The following is a 21,187-nucleotide window of genomic DNA, read 5'->3' as shown; positions in this document are numbered from 1 at the left end:
AAAAAATGTATGCACTCACTGCAATGTAAGTTGCTTTGGATAAAAGCGTCAGCTAAATGGCATGTATTATTAGCCTTCACCTCAAGATGTAGAGAGCAGGTGCATGATATACATTCATGGAAATTACACTCACCGGCCACTTTATTAGGTACACTTTGCTAGTACTGGGTTTGTCGCCGAGGGTGAGTCTAGTATGGCCTTTCCCCGGCCTAAACACCATTCCCAACGATACCCAGTTAAGCACAGCAGGATTGGCCCGAGGTTTGAGAGCAACCTTGGTGAATCACCACGACACTGCGAGAAAGAGAAAAAGCTTAGCAGCTGGGGGCCCAACCTGACGAGGGACACCGCGGCTGCGGATGTTCCTGAAACACATTTTATCTTTGATTTATCCCTCAAATAGGTGCAACTGCATAACTGCTTATAGATGATAAGTTGATTCAAAAATGTGTAATTGCATAATGGCTTATAGATGATAAGTTGATTCAAACATATGCAACAGCCTAACTGCATAGACGTAACTAGAGTGAGAGTGCTTGACCCTGTGTCACCATATCTGCTTAGGCCTCATTGTGATGACGGCCCGCTATCAAAGAAAGTGCTAAGAATATGAGAATATCCATGTTTGATTGTGTAATCTTACTTAGAGATGATCACTGAAGTAAGATACTATATTACTGAAAGTTGTAGTCATGGGTACAAAGATTAATCACTGCAAGGAAGTGGATATTGTGTAAGGCCTGCCGGGAGAGGCAGGTCAGGTGGTGGAAAGTCCCCAACAGGAAAGTACCATGGCGTCCAAAATCAAGTGTGAACATGTTAAGAGATGTGTAATACTAATAATATGAAGAATAGAATGATTTACTGGTTTTAGATCCTTTAAAATGATTGATTACTATATTGTTGTACGGTTGGAGAGTGCGTTGATGTGATAGGGCCTGAAAGCCATGCCAGTGAGGGACAGAGAAGATTTCCTAACCATAGGGTTGCGAAATCTGGTATCATAGCAACCCCCCTTCCTCTTTTTATTTTTGTAGTCTCTGGTGAAAATGCAGGCCTGCTCTGCAAAACAGAGACACACACTATGCAAAACATAGACACACAATGTTCAGACATAGACACACATACACAAGGGACCTTAGCAGGGGTATAAAACAAGCTGCTCGGGGCATTTCGCTGGGGTCGCACCCCACTGCGGAGCATAATACCTGAAGCATCGGAGCAGGAGAGAGTGTGTTGGAGACCAAGCCCGGAGCTCATACTCTGATCAAATTCTGACTCACGAATTGCAACCGCTGAACAGCTATTGAGGACGAGTTTCTTGACAGCATTTTGACATCATTTTGGTAGAATTTAGTTGGTGACTTGACCACACTCTGAAAACTCCACAGCTCCTCTCTCAGCACGGGGCACCTCCCTTAGCTGTTGAGGCTGTGGCAGTGAGGAAGACTGGGGGCTATTATTATAGGTTTTCACAAATTCCTGGATCACATTTAGACATATTATTATAGGATTTTTCGACAGTTTCACGGACAATACTTGGACACATGAGTTCAGGATCTTCAAGATTTCCGGATCATCCAGATTTCCGGATCTTCTAGATTTCAGGATTCTTCAATCAATTCAAAAGAAAATTAATTTTAGTGGATTTTCAAGGTTTTACTCGTCAGGGGCAAAGCTGAGGCCCTCCACGGGGATTCAGAGCCTCTTGGCTGGGTAGAGGAAACTCAAGCTCTCCACCACAACCATGGCGGAAAGAGGAACCTGGTTCGAAACTGGAGCCTCTCTAAATTTCACTCACACACAGTAGAACAGGCAGAGTAGGGACAGAGGTATGGCTTTATTTACTTTTAGGATTTTTATCATGTTTCTATATTTTATCTGATTAACATTTTAGAATACTGTCTGTAACCCCATTTTATGATATTTTAGCTATGCTGTAATGCTTTGAACTATTATTAAAGATCATATCCTGCATTTAAAGCAACAGTTTCACGAAATTTAATGGTTTATTATTTTTACTTTAAATTGTATAACTCATCACAAGTCATATATTTCCTCCTGGTAATGTGAAAGGTTATAGGTTACTGTGCATGTGTTATCATAGAATCTGAATGGTTATATCTGGCCCATTATTATTACCTCCTTTGGGTATATTATACATACCGATAAATCCTTTATCCGCAACCACACCAACTTGCACTCGTTAAGGTTAGAGCAGTCGTTCAACCATAGAGGTTGCCCGCTTCTGTGTACGGTTTTATAGGGGTGAATTTTCAGTGCAACTGAAGTGGGTGAATGAAGCCAAGGGGGAACTATGGGATTCTTAGACTGTTAACAGCGGAGTGAATCTAACCGCCACCGACCTACACCGGACCTGAGGTCCAAACCTGTTACTAGAGGGTTGGTACCGGAGCCCTGTAAGGGGCTTTGAGTTCTTTTTATTATTTTTATATTTTTAATTCGAACTCATCTGCCGGGAGACAGGTTGGACCCCCTTTTGTAGCCTATCTGCTTCAAGGTTCAACGTGTTGTGCGTTCAGAGATGGTCTTCTGCATACCTTGGTTGTAACAGCTGGTTATTTGAGTTACTGTTGCCTTTCTATCATCTTGAACCAGTCTGGCCATTCTCCTCTGACCTCTGGCATCAACAAGGCATTTTCGCCCAGAGAACTGCCACTCACTGGATATTTTCTCTTTTTCTGACCATTCTCTGTAAACCCTAGAGATGGTTGTGCGTGAAAATCCCAGTAGATCAGCAGTTTTTTAAAATACTTTTAAATCACCTTTCTTCCCCATTCTGATGCTCGGTTTGAACTTCAGCAGGTCGTCTTGACCATGTCTACATGCCTAAATGCATTGAGTTGCTGCCATGTGATTGGCTGATGAGATATTTGCGTTACCGAGCAGTTGAACAGGTGTACATAATAAAGTGGCCGGTGAGTGTATATTGCAACACAACAGGCAGAGAACTATGCAATTTGTCTAGATGTTGTGTAAACAGCTGGGTGGTCTTGAAGAGTGAAGTGTGCATCTTTCTCAGCTGCCCTATAGTGGATGTTCAGAAAATGCTGTGTAGCTTTTCACACGTGCAAAGATAAGAGGTGCGTACATCTTGTCCAGGTCAAAAGCTGTGACGACCGTGTCCCCAGTTGATCTAAAGAGAACATGGTTTTAAATTTCAAGTTGTCATAGGAGATGGATAAAACAACTTCACTTTAAAAATACGGGTCATAGACCTACACACACACATTTTGCATTTATCCCCTAATAATTATAAAAAGCCATAGAAGCCATAATAGAATCAGGATAGGTGATGTGGCAGGAATGGTGGATCCAGACGAGTTTGTTAAAGCGTTGACGTCCCCCAGAGGCCAACTGCAGTCCAACATGAAAGCTGTGCTCTCTCTCAGGCGCTGGGTTCCGCCTGCAGAACCGGTTCCTCTGAAACTCTCATCTCAGAAGAGAAAACATACACATACTACAGGATGATTCTCACAGTCACATTTGGACTGTCAATACAGTAATATGAGTTTGAGATTATTTCATTCATGCTCACAGTAAAAAAATAAAAAATAAAAAAAAAGGATAAAAGCAGAATTTACGTAAGAAATATGAATATATATGAATAATAATAATTTAAAAAACACATTAAACAACAATTACAGGACATCAAAAATACATATCAGGAAACAGTGTCTATTTTGTTTTTGATTTCAGACTTTTGAACGGCAGCGGGCAGGGTTGCTGTTTTTACACGGTTTGTCCTGGCCTGGAAGCATGTGAGGTTATTGCCATTCTGCAGCACCCTGTTTGTGCAGTCAGCTGTTTTTGTGGGAGCATGTTGTGCCGTGCGTGGGTCATGTCCTTCACCAGTTGCACGGCTGCCTCTTCTCTCCTGCTCTGTAAGAATGTCAGGGCTGAGCCCTTTCTGGTGATGTCGAGGGTCCTTTTTTTGCACCCTTTCCAGCAGCACTCCCTGCCTCTTGTTGCATTCATATATACACTCACCGAACACTTTATTAGGAACACTATACTAATACTGGGTAGGGCCTCCCTTTGCTCTCAAAACAGCCTCAATTCTTTGTGGCATTTATTCCACAAGATGCTGGAAACATTCCTTTGAGATTCTACATGACATGTTTGCATCATGCAATTCCTGCAGATTTTTCAGGTGCACTTTCAAGCTGTGAATCTCCCGTTCTACCACATCCCAAAGGGGTTCTATTGGATTCAGATCCGGTGACTGGGAAGGCCACTGAAGAACACTGAACTCATTGTCATGTTCATGAAACCAGTTTGAGATGACTTTTGCTTTGTGACATGGTGCATTAATATGCTGGAAGTAGCCATTAGAAAAGGGGTGGGCAAACTTTTTGGCTCAGGGGCCACATTTGGTCTTGAATACCAGGTGGGGGGTCACAGATGTTTTTTTTTTTAGAAATACTTGATGTTACATTGCATTCAACACACACTGCTCTATGTACCTCAATTACAAATGTATTCAACCAAAAATATTTTTGCATGTGCACTGATGTTCAAGTGAATCACATTATTTTCCAAAGGACTGGCTCTCAAGAGACTTATTTCCACACAATGTCCCTCTGTTAAAAAAAACAGGACTTTAAACAATGACATAAGTATCAGTAAATACAAAAGTACAGAACAATAGGCTATCAGTTTCATATTTTACAGTACATCAGTGCCTTATCTCAAGTTATAATGCACATTATTTGTGTTACAGTCAACATATTATCACCAGATACTCTAAATCACAGTTAATTTTTTTAGTAACATTTTCATGTAACATTTACTATTTTCAGTGCATTTTATCAGGAAAAGGTATTCTTGCCATCACTAACAGTGCATTTTTCACAAATAGATTAATTTACTATCCTTCAGCATCTACTGGCCCATGGCTAGTCAATGTGAACAGTGAAGTTGCTCACCCTGTTTTACAACCTTATCAAAGTCTTTGTCTTATCAAAGTGCTATTTTTGAGGTTGAAAGACGCAGTATGGCAGACAAGAGTTCATCATTAAGTCGAGATCTGTGCTTTGATTTATTGTAGTTCATCACCGAAAAGGTTTGCTCACACATGTAAGTGGAGCCAAACAGCACCAACCTACTCTGAGCCAGCTGTCGCGTGTTAGCGAACTGTGTTTCACTCAATGAGGCATAGAACTCGGGCAGAGTGACGGTTTCAAACTTCTCCCGGAGTGAAGTGTCACACTGGAGATCAATAAGCTCCAGCTGCATGTTTGGTGGTGCTTTCTCATAATCGTATGAGAGAGGGGGCGTGACACAAGTTCCAGGGAATCTTCAATCTTGGCGAAGTCAGAGAAGCACTGTGTAAACTCGGCCTGCAAGTCTGACAGTATTCCGCTGTATCTCACTGTGCTGGGTGGCGACACCCCACAGAAGCCAGTGTCGGAAAATGAATGAATGACATGTCCCTCAACTGCCTGGTGAACAACACCAGCTTGGCTCTGAATGCTTTCACATGGTTGTACAGTTCATGCACAAACTCATTTTTCCCCGATAGTTTTACGTTAAGGTTGTTTAAATGGCCCAGAATGTCAATGGCGAATGCAAAGTCGCGCAGCCAGCCCCCATCATACAGTTCGGGGAAATCCTCAGCTTTACCTAAGCTGTCCATAAACATGCCAATCTCCTCCTCTCAAATCCCACACCTGCTTAAATACTCTCCCTTGATTTAACCTGTGAATGTTTGAATGATAAAGTAAGTCACCACGCTCTGCATCAGTTGAATGAATTTATGGTAATTGAGTCTCTGACAAAGTTTACCAGTTTCATAACCACTCTTAGAACATGCTCCAGTCCAAGTACAGATTTACACAGACGTTTTTGCCCTGTAAGATTTGGAGAACCATCGGTAGTGACATTTACCAATTCATCCCATGACAAGTTCGAGTCAAGCAGAAACGCTGTTGAATAAGTCTTGTCCCGTAGTCGTCCCTTTTAATGATTCCATGGAAAGAAATTCCTCTGTAATTTCTAAGTTCTTGTTTATCCCTCTGATAAAGACAAGAAGTTGTGCAGTGTCCTTAATGTCCGTACTGTCGTCCAGCGCAAGTGAAAAATACTACAAATCCGTCACTTTCCTCTCCAACTGGGAACTAAGATCTTGATCGATTCATTCCACCCTCCGTGTAACTGTTGTCTGTGACAGGCTAAAGTTCTCAAAATGGGCTTTACTGTCCAGGCTGACAAGGCTAGCAGCCTCCACCATGCATTCCTTCAAAAATTCACTCTCTGAAAAAGGCTTGCTATGCTTTGCGATTTTGTGAGACAGCATGTAACCCACCTTAGTTGAGTTTTCTTGAACGGTGGATTGTCGAACTAATATGTTCTGGCAGCTCTCCTTTCTCTTTCTTGTGCAGATAAGCTGCTTGCATAGTTAGCATGCTTACTTGAGAAGTGCCTGCTAATGTTGTGTTCTTTGAAGACGGCAATGCTCTCCTGGCATATACTGCTCCTGGCATACTGCTTTAGATCCAACAGATGTAAAAAAAAGTATTTAGTGCTCCATTCTCTTTTGAAAACACGACATTCACTGTCGATTTGTCGTTTTTTGGAAAGGCTCATTTTCGGCTCCTACTTCTACTGCCATCTACAGGAATTCTGCTGTACTGAAAGACGAAATTAAAAAATTCGCCTTTACAGCATGTGACCTCATACTGTGCTGAAACTAATTAGGATTAGAATCAAATGTATTGTTTTGATTAAAAGATCGCGGGCCGGATTACAATTCACGGCGGGCCAATACTCAAATAGGCTGTGGCATTCAAGCGATGATTGAACAGGCCCAAAGTGTGCCAAGAAAACATTCCCCACACCGTTACACCACCTCCACCATGAGAAGGTGTACAGGTGTCCCTAATAAAGTGTTCGGTGAGTGTATATTGTTGCAAACGGCAGGGAGCGATGAGAGGAGTGGGACTTCCTGCCCCAACGAGGCACACCTGTGAATCGTTAAGCCACCAGGGCTTGGGGATAACAGAGGGAGCGGGCTGCCCAAATGGGAGATAAGTATCTGTGTGATTACCCGTAGTGAGTTGGACCGCTTGGGAGAGAAGTGTGACAGTAATCTGTCGGATTACCCCCATGTATCGAACTGTTTTGGCTCAGGAGCCGCTTGTACTTTGTGTGTGTGTTATCAAACTTGGTGGCGTGGAAGCCCCACACCCTTGAGCATGCTACTAATATATACATTCACTGGCCACTTTATTAGGTACACTTTGTTCAACTGCTCTTTAACGGAAATATCGAATGGTGTGGGGGATATTTTCTTGGCACACTTTGGGCCCCTTATTACCAACTGAACATTGTTTAAACGCCACAGCCTACCTGAGTATTGTTGCTGACCATGTCCATCTCTTCATGACCACAGTGTACCCATCTTCTGATGGCTACTTCCAGCAGGATAACGCACAATGTCACCAAGCTCACGTCATCTCAAACTGGTTTCTTGAACATGACAACATGACACTGTACTCCAATGGCCTCCACAGTCACCAAATCTCAATCCAATGGAGCACCTTTGGTAATTGGTAAACGGGAGATTCGCATCATGGATGTGCAGCCGACAAATCTGCAGCAATGATGCTATCGTGTCAATATGGACCAAAATCTCTGAGGAATGTTTCCAGCACCTTGTTGAATCTATGCCACAAAGAATTAAGGCAGTTCTGAAGGCAAAAGGGAGTCCAACCAGGTACTAGCAAGGTGTACCTAATAAAGTGGCCAGTGAGTGTATATATACAGTTAGGTCCATATACACTCACCGGCCACTATTTTAGGTACACCTTGCTAGTACTGGGTTGGACCCCCTTTTGTAGCCCATCTGCTTCAAGGTTCGACGTGTTGTGCATTCAGAGATGGTCTTCTGCATACCTTGGTTGTAACGAGTGGTTATTTGAGTTGCCTTTCTATCATCTCGAACCAGTCTGGCCATTCTCCTCTGACCTCTGGCATCAACAAAGCATTTTCTCCCAGAGAACTGCCGCTCACTGGATATTTTCTCTTTTTCAGACCATTCTCTGTAAACCCTAGAGATGGTTGTGCGTTAAAATCGCAGTAGATCAGCAGTTTCTGAAATACTCAGACCAGCCCATTTGGCACCAACAACCATGCCACGTTCAAAGTCACTTAAATCACCTTTCTCCCTCATTCTGATGCTCGGTTTGAACTTCAGCAGGTCGTCTTGACTATGTCTACACGCCTAAATGCACTGAGTTGCTGCCATGTGATTGGCTGATTAGATATTTGCGTTACGGAGCAGTTGAACCTAATAAAGTGGCCGGTGAGTGTATATTTCGACTCTGATACATTTTTTGTTATTTTAGCTGTTTACCAAAACATATTCAAGTTACAGTTATATAATGGGTTTAAGAATTACAGCTCTTTTATATGTGGCCCCCTCTTTTTCAAGGGACCAAAAGTAACTGGACAATTGACTCAAAAGATGTTTCATGGACAGATGTGGGCTATTCCTTTGTTATTTCTTTATTAATTAAGCAGGTAAAAGGTCTGAGTTGATTCCAAGTGTGGCATTTGCATTTGGAAGCTGTTGCTGTGAACACACAACATGTGGTCAAAGGAGCTCTCAGTGCAAGTGAAACAGACCATCCTTAGGCTGCAAAAACAAAAAAACATCAGAGACATAGCGGCAACATTAGGAGTGGCCAAATCAACAGTTTGGTAAGGCACTGGTGAGCTCAGCAACACAAAAAGGCCTGGATGTCAGGGAAGACAACAGTGGTGGATGATCGCAAGATCCTTCACATGGTAAAGAAAAACCCCTTCACAACACCCAGCCAAGTGAAGAACACTCTCCAGGAGGTAGGCATATCATTATCCAAGTCTACCATAAAGAGAAGACTTCACAAGAGCAAATACAGAGGGTTCACCACAAGGTGCAAATCATTCATAAGCCTCAAGAATAGAAAGGCCAGATTAGACATCTAAAAAAAGACAGCCCTGTTCTGGAACAGCATTCTTTGGACAGATGAAACTAAGATCAACCTGTACCAGAATGAAGGGAAGAAAAAAGTACGGAGAAGGCTTGGAACTGCCCACGATCCGAAGCATACCACATCATCTATAAAACACGGTGGAGGCAGTGTGATGGCATGGGCATGCATGGCTTCCAATGGCACTGGGTCACTAGTGTTCATTGATGATGTGACAGAAGCAGCCGGATGAATTCTGAAGTGTTTCGGGATATACTGTCTGCTCAGATTCAGCCAAATTCAGAAAAGTTGATTGGACAGCGCTTCACAGTACAGATGGACAATGATCCAAAACATACTGCGAAAGCAACCCAGGAGTTTTTTAAGGCAAAGAAGTGGAATATTCTGCAATGGCCGAGTCAATCACCTGATCTCAACCCGATCGATCATGCATTTCACTTGCTGAAGACAAAACTAAAGGCAGAAAGACCCACGAACAAACAACAACTGAAGACAGCTGCAGTAAAGGCCTGGCAAAGCATCACAAAGAAGGAAACCCAGCATTTGGTGATGTCCATGGGTTCCAGACTTCAGGCAGTCATTCAGCAAAGGATTCTCGACAAAGTATTAAAAATGAACATTTTATTCATGATTATGTTAATTTGTCCAATTACCAAGTGATGCATTTTAGAAGGCCAGTCATAGGTGTCAAGCAATTGGTTAGTTGCTAACTTGCACCTGGGCAAACTTTGAGTCTTGCAAAACATCAGTTGCTTTCTTTGCTTTTTTCGTTCTAATTACAAATTAAGTTGCCATGGCAGTTACGTGGATGGAACCCTCACAGTCCTGCTGAGTTTCAGGTATAACAGGAAAATATGCCTTCACCACTTGGGCACCCATGCACAATATCGCCTTTCAATCACCTCTTCTTTCGTCTTGGATACAACAACAAAAACTTTGGTTTGATTGTCTGTGTCCTGTGACAGACGGTAATGACCACACATAACAGACTCCATCCTGTGTGAAGAGAAAAGCCATAGGTCAAACAGGAATGTCAAAATTAATTCAAGTAGGGTACACCCAAATGCTCCAACACATACCTAATTAACAAGACTAAGACAGTGCAGGCTGCCTCAGATCCTTTTAGTAGAGAAACGTTGTCTGTCTTAGTCTGCTAAGACTTTTGACAAATTTTGACAAATTTTCATTCATTTTAAACCTTGTTTTATTTGACAGTATTATTTGAAAGCAGTCCAAATTATACAAATACAAGAAGTTAAGGTTTAGTTTGGGATTAACAGGAGAGTGAGAGTGGGCCAATCGGACACACGTTGCAGCCCAGCCCAAGCAGCCTACCCATTGACGCGCCTTTTACCCACTACCGTCAAAATCGTTGGATCTGATTCCTTTGACTTAATGTTTTTCTCCCTTTTAGGTCTAGCCATTTTTACAATTACATTGTCACACAGTGAGAAAGCAGATACTGGGAAGGAACAACCCTCCAAAGTAATGCAATAATCCAACAAAAGGTTTGTTTCCCAAAAAAGCCCTGCTATCAGGCATTTTCCCTCCTGTCCCGTCTCTCTATGTCCAAGTTAGGGCTTGCCTTGTATTTATTTATTTAGCAGCCCAGTGACAGTATAAGACTATCAGAAAGCAATCAATCAATTAGGCAGAGTCTCGTCTATGCTGACCCAGTTAACCCACATTATGAGCGATATTGATCAAATCAAAGGTCGTCAGGTTTGCTTATAAAAGCAAATTTTTGTTGACGACATACAGTTGTGGTCAGAAGTTTACATACACTTGTGAAGAACATGTATGTCATGGCAGTCTTGAGTTTCCAATCATTTCTCTTATTTTTCTGTGATGGATTAATTGGAGCACATACTTCTGTCACAAAAAACATTCATGAAGTTTGGTTCTTTTATGAATTTATTATGGGTCTTCTGAAAATGTGACAAAATCTGCATATACATATAAATATGCACCTTGAATTATCAATTTTGGTGATGTAGAAAGTTGTGTCAATCAAATTTGCTTTGTGGCATGGCCTCTTAACTTCTTATGAGTGATTATGATTGACTACAGCTGGTGACTTATTTCAGCCCATTTAAATAGGGCTCGTTTGATACACTCAACCAAAAACACTACAATGGGAAAGTCTAAGGAGCTCAGCACGGATCTGAAAAAGAGCATCATTGACTTGAACAAGTCAGGAAAGTCACTTGGAGCCATTTCAAAGCAGCTACAGGTCCCAAGATCAACTGTGCAAACAATTGTTTGTAAGTATAAAATGCATGGCACAGTTGTGTCACTGCCACGATCAGGAAGAAAACGCAAGCTATCACCTGCTGCTGACAGAAAATTGGTCAGGATTTGTCAAGAGTCAACCAAGAACCACCAAAAAGCAGGTCTGCCATGAATTAGAAGCTGCTGGAACACAGGTGTCAGTGTCCACAGTCAAGCGTGTTTTACATCGCCATGGGCTGAGAGGCTGCTGTGCAAGAAGGAAGCTGTTGCTCCAGAAGCGGCACCTTAAGGTTCGACTGAAGTTTGCTGCTGATCACATGGACAAAGAAAAGGCCTTCTGGAGGAAAGTTCTGTGGTCAGATGAAACAAAAATGTAGCTATTTGGCCACAATGACCAGAAATATGTTTGGAGGAGAGAAGGTGAGGCCTTTCACCCCAAGAACACCATACCTACCATCAAGCATGGTGGTGGTAGTATGCTCTGGGCCTGTTTTGCTGCCAGTGGAACTGGTGCTTTACAGACAGTAAATGGAATAATGAAGGAGGAGGATTACCTCCAAATTCTTCAGGAAAACCTAAAATTATCAGCCAGAAGGTTCGGTCTTGGACGTAGTTGGGTGTTCCAACAGGACAATGACCCCAAACACACATCAAACGTGGTAAAGGAATGGCAAAATCAGGCTAGAATTAAGGTCTTAGAATGGCCTTCACAAAGTCCTGACTTAAACCCCACCGAGAACATGTGGAGTGTGCTGAAGAAACAAGTCTGTGTCAGAAAGCCAACGAATTTAGTTGAACTGCACCGATTCTGTCAAGAGGAGTGGTCAAAGATTCAACCAGAAGCTTGTGGATGGCTCCCAAAAGCGTCTAATTGAGGTGAAAATGGCCAAAGGACATTTAACCAAATATTAGCATTGCTGTATGTATATTTTTGACCCAGCAGAAGAGTTGTAGAAATGGAAACTCAAGACTGCCATGACAGACAGTGGGGGAAATAATTATTTGATCCCCTGCTGATTTTGTTAGTTTGCCCGATTACAAAGAAATGAGCGGTCTATAATTTTTATGGTACTTTTATTTCAACAAATAGAGACAGAATATCAACAAAGAAGTCCAGAAAAAACACATTATATAAAGTTATAAATTCATTTGCATTTGGGCAAAAATCAGCAGGGGATCAAATAATTATTTCCCCCACTGTACATGTTCTTTACAAGTGTATGTAAACTTCTGACCACAACTGTAGGTGATTCTTTGATGTGTGGATGTATACATTCAGCCTTGCTTTATTTAATACGAATACTCAGTGGCTTAACACACTAATGCACATACCATATCATCGATACCTCGACATATCCAGCATGTCATCCCTCCTCTCTCCTCACCCATCCTTCCTGTCAATCTCTACTGTCTCCCAATAAAAAATCAGAAATGCCCTAAAAAAACATATTTTAAAACATTTGGAATCAGCTCACAGATTTGGGTAAGATGGGAGTCTTGATGAGGGCACAGTTTGTGCATAGCCTATTTAACAACCATGCTTTGTTTTATTATTAGGCCTACTTGAGAGGAAGCCTACTGAGCTTCAACATTTGGGGTTCAGTTTAGGGATGGAGGTGAACGTGGATGCCCAGTTGTTTAGCCTACGCCATGGACTGGACGCACACTGCATGGAGATCGGAGACACCATGGAATGTTGCACATCATACCTGTGGAGGCTTAAAAAAAAAATATATATATATAATATATATATTTTTTTTTAAAGTAGCCAAAGGACAGTATTATTTGAAAGCAATCTGTAACAGGTTCCGTGACACAGAGGCGGACTCGAGGTTCCTGGTGTGGGAAAATCCTGTTTATTTTTATAAATGTTTGTTAGGACTTTGCAGTCCGCGCTTTCCAGCCGTCCTCCTCCAAAGCAGAGGCACACACATCTTAAACCATTTCGTCAACAAGGCTTAATTCGCAACAGGTGCGCAACGAAGCCTCGTTTTCGTAAACCTCGGCCACGGTCCTGTAGCTCCCTCTACAGGCCGAACGCTGCATGTCCCCCCACATACCCCCACCGCCTGACACAGGCCGGGGACACGCCAGCCGACAGCCTACTCCCCCCCCCCCCCCCCCCCCTGCACGGGAGAGGAAGTCTGCCACGACCATCTGCGCCCCCGGTCTGTGCACGACCGAAAAGTTGAAGGGCTGCAACGCGAGATACCACCGGGTGATCCTCGCGTTCACATCCTTCATGCGGAGGAGCCACTGGAGGGGAGCATGGTCGGAATAGAGGGTGAAAGCGCGACCCAGCAGGTAGTAGCGGAGGGCGCCGACCGCCCACTTGATGGCGAGGCACTCCTTCTCCACCGTGCTGTACCGGCCCTCCCTCTCCGATAGTTTTGCGGCTCAGGTACAGCACCGGCCGGTCAGCCCCCTCCACCCGCTGGGTCAGCACTGCTCCCAGGCCTCTATCCAACGCGTCCGTCTGTAGGGAGAAAGGGAGGTTAAAATCAGGCGCATACAGGATCGTTTCTGCACAAAGAGCGCCCTTAAGGGCCTCGAACGACCCCTGGCACTGGCCCGACCATTGGACCGGATCCGGGGCACCCTTCCGGGTGAGGTCCGTCAAGGGACTGGCCAGCTCTGAAAACCCCGGCACGAACTGCCGGTAATAGCCAGCCAGCCCCAGGAAGGCCCTCACCTCCTTCTTAGTCTTGGGCCGCGGAGAGGCGACAATGGCCGCAGTCTTTTCAACCTGCGGCCGCACCTCCCCTTGACCCAAGTGGTACCCCAGATACCGGATCTCCCTCCGCCCGATCACGCACTTTTTCGGGTTGGCCGTCAGCCCCGCCTGCCTCAGGGACCGCAGCCACATGCTGCGCCCAGGTGTCACTGTAAATGACAATGTCATCCAGGTAAGCAGCAGCATAGGCAGAGTGCGGCCGCAGAATGCGGTCCATGAGGCGCTGGAAAGTGGCTGGGGCTCCGAACAACCCGAAAGGGAGCACCGTGAACTGATATAACCCGAGCGGAGTGGAGAATGCAGTCTTCTCCCGGGATACCGGCGAGAGGGGAATCTGCCAGTATCCCTTCGTGCAATCCAATGTCGTAAAAAATGTGGCCGTGCCAAGCCGGTCCAAGAGCTCGTCAAGGGCATCGGTTAGGCATGGAATTTGGAGACCGCATTAACCCTTCTATAATCCACACAGAACCGTATAGACCCATCCGGCTTGTTGACAAGCACGATGGGGCTACACCAGTCACTGCGGGACTCCTCGATCACACCCAGCTCCAGCATGGCTTCCAATTCCTTGCACACAATGTCTCGTTTGTGTACCGGCAACCTATAGGGACACGTGTGCACCGTTAAACCCGGCTGCGTTTCTATATGGTGGTCGATAAGCGTAGTCCGACCGGGCAGGGGAGAGAACACGTCAGCGAACCTAGCTTGCAAATCTGCAACGTCCGTGGCCTGGCTAGCAGAGAGGTGGTTATCAATACCGACCGGAGTGCTAACTTTTGATTTTGGGACTTCCGGTCCGAACTCATCTCTCTCTGGAATTATTGTAGCCAGAGCAACAGTGACCACGTCGTTCCATTTTTTAAGGAGATTTACGTGATACACCTGCAAGCTATCCCCCCGGTCCGAGCGTACTACCTCATAATCCACGTCCCCCATGCGACGTGTGACTACAAACGGCTCTTGCCACTTTGCGAGTAATTTCGTGCTGGAGGTGGGTAACAGTACGAGCACCTTGTCTCCCGGTGTAAATTCTCGCAGGTTAGTTCCCCTGTCGTATAGGCGCTTTTGACGCTCCTGGGCTTGCTGCAAATGCTCGCGTGAGATAACCCCTAGGGCGTGGAGCTTTGTGCGCAAGTCCAGGATGTACTGAATCTAATTTTTACTGTCGCTAGACCCTTCCTCCCAATTTTCTTTAAGAAGGTCTAGGACACCCCGGGGCTTACGCCCGTAGAGTAATTCAAACGGGGAAAACCCGGTGGAAGCTTGGGGAACTTCCCGTACCGCAAACAGCAGGGGATCTAACCATTTATGCCAATTCCGACTATCCTCGTGCACAAACTTCCGGATCATTGATTTCAAGGTCCGATTGAACCGCTCACAAAGGCCATCGGTGGCCGGGTGGTAAACACTGGTTTGAATCGCCTTGATGTTCAACAACCTGTATAGTTCCTTGAGGGTGCGTGACATAAAATTGGTGCCTTGGTCGGTGAGAATCTCTTTCGGGATTCCCACCCGGGAGATCACTTGAAACAATGCCTGCGCTACACTCCTGGCAGAAATATTGCGCAGCGGTATTGCCTCTGGGTATCGGGTTGCGTAATCTATCAAAACCAACACAAATCGATATCCCTGTGTACACCGATCAAATGGCCCGATAATATCCATGGCAATGCGGTCGATTGGGTTCTCGACCAATGGTAAGGGCCGCAACGGGGCCCGGGGAATGGCTGGGGGATTTACCAATTGACATTCGCGACAGGAAGCGCACCACCTACGCACCTCTGCCCGAATTCCCGGCCAATAAAATCGAGCCATTATACGGTTTAGTGTCTTATCATAACCTAAATGGCCCGCCATGGGGTTGAAATGAGCCGCCTGGAAGACCATTTCCAGGGGGTGCGGAGCCGGGGTTGGGCGGCGGAAGGGAGAGATGGTCCTCCGCCAAGGTAACGGCGGCCGTGAGATCCTGGGGCCGGTGGTACTTTACCCAGGTGGCGGTTCGGGCCGGGATCCCCGTGAGGAACTGTTCCCTCACAACCCGGTCCCCGACCTCCTCCGCCGAGCTGTTCCTCGGGTCCAGCCACCGCCACGCGCTGTCCCGCAGCCGCTGGGCATAGGCAAAGGGCCGGCTCCCCTCCTCCATCGTCAGGGCCCGGAACCGGCGACGGTGTTCTTCCGGCGTGAGGCCCAGGCGGTCTCGAATTGCCCGGGCTAGGGAGGGATAATCCCGTTGGGCGGCCGCTGGCAGGCTGTGGGCAGCGAGCTGCGCCTCCCCTGACAGGAGGAGCAGCAGATGGTACGCCCTCGCCGTCCCCTCGAACACCGCCAGGAACGCCTCTGGGTCGTCCAGGTCCCCCATTTTCTGGAGGTGGACCTTGGGGGGATCTTGTGCCGGCCCCGCCTTGATGGCCCCGACGAGCTCCCGGAGGAGGGTACGGTCCTCAGCCCTTGCCGTCGCCATCTCCCTCACCGCGGCCTGCTGCTCCAGTACGAGGGCCATCCTCCCGATGGCCGTGCTTAACGCCTCCATTCCTCTTTTCCTCCGCCTTCACTGTGTCCCAGGTTGGGCGCCACTGTAACGAGATCCTTGTGTAAACAGAGGCGGACGCAGTGTGGTGTTGAGGGAATGGTCCCGTTTATTAAGACTTTTCAGTCGTCCTCTCGTTCTCTCTCCCCCCCCGAAAGCAGAGGCACACACATCTTAAACCATCGTTAACGAAGCTTCACTCGCAACAGGTGCGCAACGAAGTCTCGCTTCCGTAACCCTGGCCACGGTCCTGTAGCTCCCTCTACAGACCGAACGCTGCATGTCCCCCCACACTTACATTGAGGTGAGAGTCATCTGTACTTTCATCCTCTCCATCTTCTACCATACCACCAGAATTTACATTTTCTTCAGCCTGTAGGAATTAAATAATGTTAATAATAAGTTTGAGGCAAAACACATCATGAACAGCAACATGTCTGGCTACCTATGACATTTATATGACTGTCAGTCATCAAACAAATAACTAGATACGTGATTTGAAGCTCCCAACAGAAAAGGGAAAGGCTATATGTGTATTCAAATAGGCTTTGTGTATTCCCATCATCAGACAGTTGGAAGCAGAAATGCATTTTTTTTGTAGTTCTCCGACATTGGTCCCCAAGGGAATTGATGTTGAAAATAGACTACTTTAAGGTACAGCTGAGTGATCTGTCGAAATGTTGCACAACTTAGAAAACATGACCCCCTGTGCCTCTGCTCTGGCCTCCACTGCTGGCATGCCCCACCCCCTCTGGTAAACAGTCAGCTACAACTAGGCTATTGACGTGTCATACTTGGCAAAATCAACTTGTCAGTCACCTGGCTAGGTAGTTTAGCTGTATACATAACATTTGCCAATTGATCGTTACACCGATTCTAATTATTAGCTGGGCAAATCAACTGTTTAAATCATGAAGAGGAGACAAGTCAACAGCAGTGTGCGGAGTGAGAGACGGGTCCACTCGATGCTAACTAGCTAATAATAGCTCGCTGCTAGCTTTGTCAAGTTCTAAAGCAAGCATATTAGATTAGCCTCATAACAAAAAAGATTGAGCGACCATTGTGGCTTATCTGAAAGCTCTTCTGTTCTCCGCAACTGTTTTCAGATGAGGCTCTACCGTTCAATCACGGTCAGAAAAGCGAACAACACAACGTAAAAATTGGCGAGCACGTAGGAATGCAGCCATTTCAGTCAAGCAGCATCTGTGTTCTCTGAGCTCCAATAGTGGAACTCCGCGCACATAGTTCCGGTCGATGCAAATTTTGTAAATAAGGATTTCTTCAAAATAAAAGCTCACGTAAAACTTGTTTAAGCATTTAGAAACACTAAATATGGATAGAGGAACCACAAAATATATGTAACTACACCTGGGAATAAAATTTGATTATCTCAATGTATTATTTGTGTTTTTAAGGGTTCGTAATTCTTCTAATATCCAAATTAGAGAGCCTCTAGTCCAGCAGCACTCTGTGACCAGGAGACTGATGAGGCTCTGCAGGACTGTTTTGAGACAGTGGACTGGGAAGTTATCTGTGAGTCACATGGGGAGGACATTGATGGTCTTTCACATTGCATCTCGGACAACATTAACTTCTGTGTGGAGAACACCGTACCTATTAGGTGGGTGCGGTGTTTACCCAACAACAAGCCTTGGATTAGAAGTGACCTAAGGGCTCTCCTCAATGACTCCAAAAAGGGAGCCTAGGTCTGGTGACAAGGAAGAACTGAAGCGGGTGCAGAGGAAGCTCAAGGAGAGCAGGGACACCTACAAACGGAAGATAGACGACAGCCTGCAGGACAGCAACACAAGAGAGATGTGGAGCAGCGTGAAGATCACTGGCTACAAGCAGGCTAATGACCCGCAAGTGGCTGGAGATCTGGACAGGGCCAATGAGTTCTTCAACAGGTTTGACTCGGGGGCTCATTGTCTCCCTCCCCTAGCTTCACCAACGACTCTCCTTCTCCTCCCCCCAGCTCCTCCAGCCCTGCTCAGCTACCGGACCAGCCATCAGTATGGCTCAGGTGAAGAGAGAGCTGGGGAAACTCCGCACCAGGAAGGCTGCGGGCCCTGACGGTGTGAGCCTGAGGGTGCTCAAAGTCTGCGCGGACCAGCTGTGTGGAGCACTCCACTACCTCTTTAACCTGAGCCTCAGTCTGGAAAAGGTCCCATCAATGTGGAAAACATCTAGCCTTGTCCAGGTACCAAAGAAAAGAAACCCCATTGTTCTGAATGACTATAGACCAGTAGCCTTGACATCCCACATCATGAAGACCATGGAAAGACTGGTGATAGCACACATGAGACCCCTGGTGAAGACATCCTTGGACCCCCTGCAGTTTGCCTACCAGGCAGACATTGGTGTGAATGATGCCATCATCTACCTGCTACACAGAGCCCACTCCCATTTAGATAAGGCTGGCAGCACTGTGAGGGTCATGTTCTTTGACTTTTCCAGTGCATTTAACACCATACAGCCCTTACTACTTGCGGATAAGCTGCTGAGGATGCAGGTGGACTCCCCCATTATTTCCTGGATTACGAACTACTTGACCAACAGGCCACAGTTTGTACGGCTGCAGGGATGTGTGTTGGACTGCATGGTGAGCAGCACTGGCACCCCCCAGGGGACAGTTCTGGCTCCCTTCCTCTTCACCCTCTATAGACTTCAGGCACAACACAGATACTTGCCATCTGCAGAAGTTCTCTGATGATTATGCTATTGTGGGATGTAACAGTGGAGGCCAGGAGACAGAGTACAGAGGACTGGTGGACAGTTTTGTTGAGTGGTGTGAGCTGAACCACCTGCTACTCAACATCAGCAAGACAAAGGAGATGGTGGAGGACTAGGGTCCCCCTGTCTCCTGTTTCCATCCAGGGAGAGGACGTGGAGGTGGTCCAGAACTACGAGTACCTGGGGGTGCACCTGGACAATAAACTGGACTGGACTGGAAACACAGATGTCCTGTACAAGAGGGGCCAGAGCCGGCGTTATTTCTTGAGGAGGCTCAGGTCCTTTGGCGTGTGCAGGATTCTGCTGAACATGTTCTACCAGTCAGTGGTGGCCAGCGCAGTACTGTACGCGCTGGTATGCTGGGGGGGCAGCATCAAGGAAGATGACACCAAGAGGCTGAACAAGCTTATTAGGAAAGTGTCACCCTGGACATTGTGGAGGAGGTGGCCAAGGATGAGGACCAAACTCCTGGCCATCATGGACAATCCCTCCCATCCCCTACATGTCACTGTGGCAGAGAAGCTCCTTTACCAACCGATTATTACAACCACGTTGCACTAAGGAGCGCTATAGGAGATCTTTTCTGCCTGCCACAATAAGACTGTACAACTCCTCCTCCGGCTGGCTCGATCGGGGTGATTAGAGTCATGCTGGGGGATGTTAAATCATACTGGTCTGTTCTTACTGTATATAATGTTTCAGATGTCTATTTTATTTTATTCTATTATGCTATTGTCACTTTATTTTGTTGTTGTTTGTGATGTGAGCTGCTGTAACGCCTTAATCTAATCACCTATCTATCTCTCTACAGTGCCTTTAGAAAGTCATCATACCCCTGTGAAATCTTTACCTTTTGTCACATTACACCCTGGAAATTAAAATAAATCAAATCTAACTTTTTTGAGCTGTATGTACACATTATAACCCTCATCACCAAAGTGAAAATAAAAATTAAAAAAATTCTGGACAATTATTAAAAATTAATTCGTGAAATACCTGGTTTGGTTAAGTGATCAGCCCCTTAGATTCAAGATTCAAAGTGTTTATTATCATATGCACAGTAGAAAACATGTTTCCCTGTACAACAAAATTCTTGCTTTGCTGTCCGCAGAATGCCAACCAATGTAAAATATACAATACTAAAGAATATACAATATATACTAAACAAAATGTACAAGACAGCAAAATTTAAGGCATAAAATAAAATAGCAGCAATAATAATAATAAAACTGCAAATGTAGCAGTGCAATTATGCATGTGCAAACTGGAAAATTCAGTTATTGAGGTAGTAAAGTTATATTAATCTCCTATGGGTTGTTTAGGAGCCTGATGGCAGTGGGAAAGAAGGAGTTCTTCAGTCTGGTGGTCCTGCATTTAACACTTCTGTACCTCCGGCCTGAGGGTAGAAGTGTGAACAGTCCGTGCTGGGGGTGGGTGGGGTCCTTGAGGATGGAGGCGGCTCTCCTGTGGACTCTGCGGTGGTAGATGCTCTGCAGAGAGGGCAGTGGAGTCATGGTGATTTTCTCAGCGGTCTTCACCACTCTCTGCAGGCGTCTGCGGTCCATAGCAGTAGTGCTGCCGTACCACACAGTGATACAGCTAGTTAGGATGCTTTCAACAATGCAGCTGTAGAAGTTGCTGAGGATCTTGGGCGACATGCCAAACTTCCTCGGCCTACTCAGAAAGTACAGCCGCTGTTGGGCCTTCTTAACCAGCTGAGTGGTGTTAAGTGTCCAGGTGAGGTCCTCGCTGATGTGGACGCCCAGGTATTTGAAACTGCAGAGTATACCATTATAAACTTGCTCAGGTGCAACCAATCAACTTCCAGATCAAACACCAGGCTAATTGCCCCCCACCTGACATCAACTGTAGTGGTTTTGGTTACTTCAAAATAAAACCAGCTGTGGATTCCACTACTAGAAGTGCATGGTTCTGCAAATAATTCACCATGGTTGGAAAAGTACT

Source organism: Argentina silus (assembly GCF_951799395.1).
Source record: "Argentina silus genome assembly, chromosome: Y".
NCBI lineage: Eukaryota > Metazoa > Chordata > Actinopteri > Argentiniformes > Argentinidae > Argentina > Argentina silus.
The sequence above is the reverse complement of the archived record's forward strand: the minus strand, read 5'-3'. Positions refer to the sequence as shown.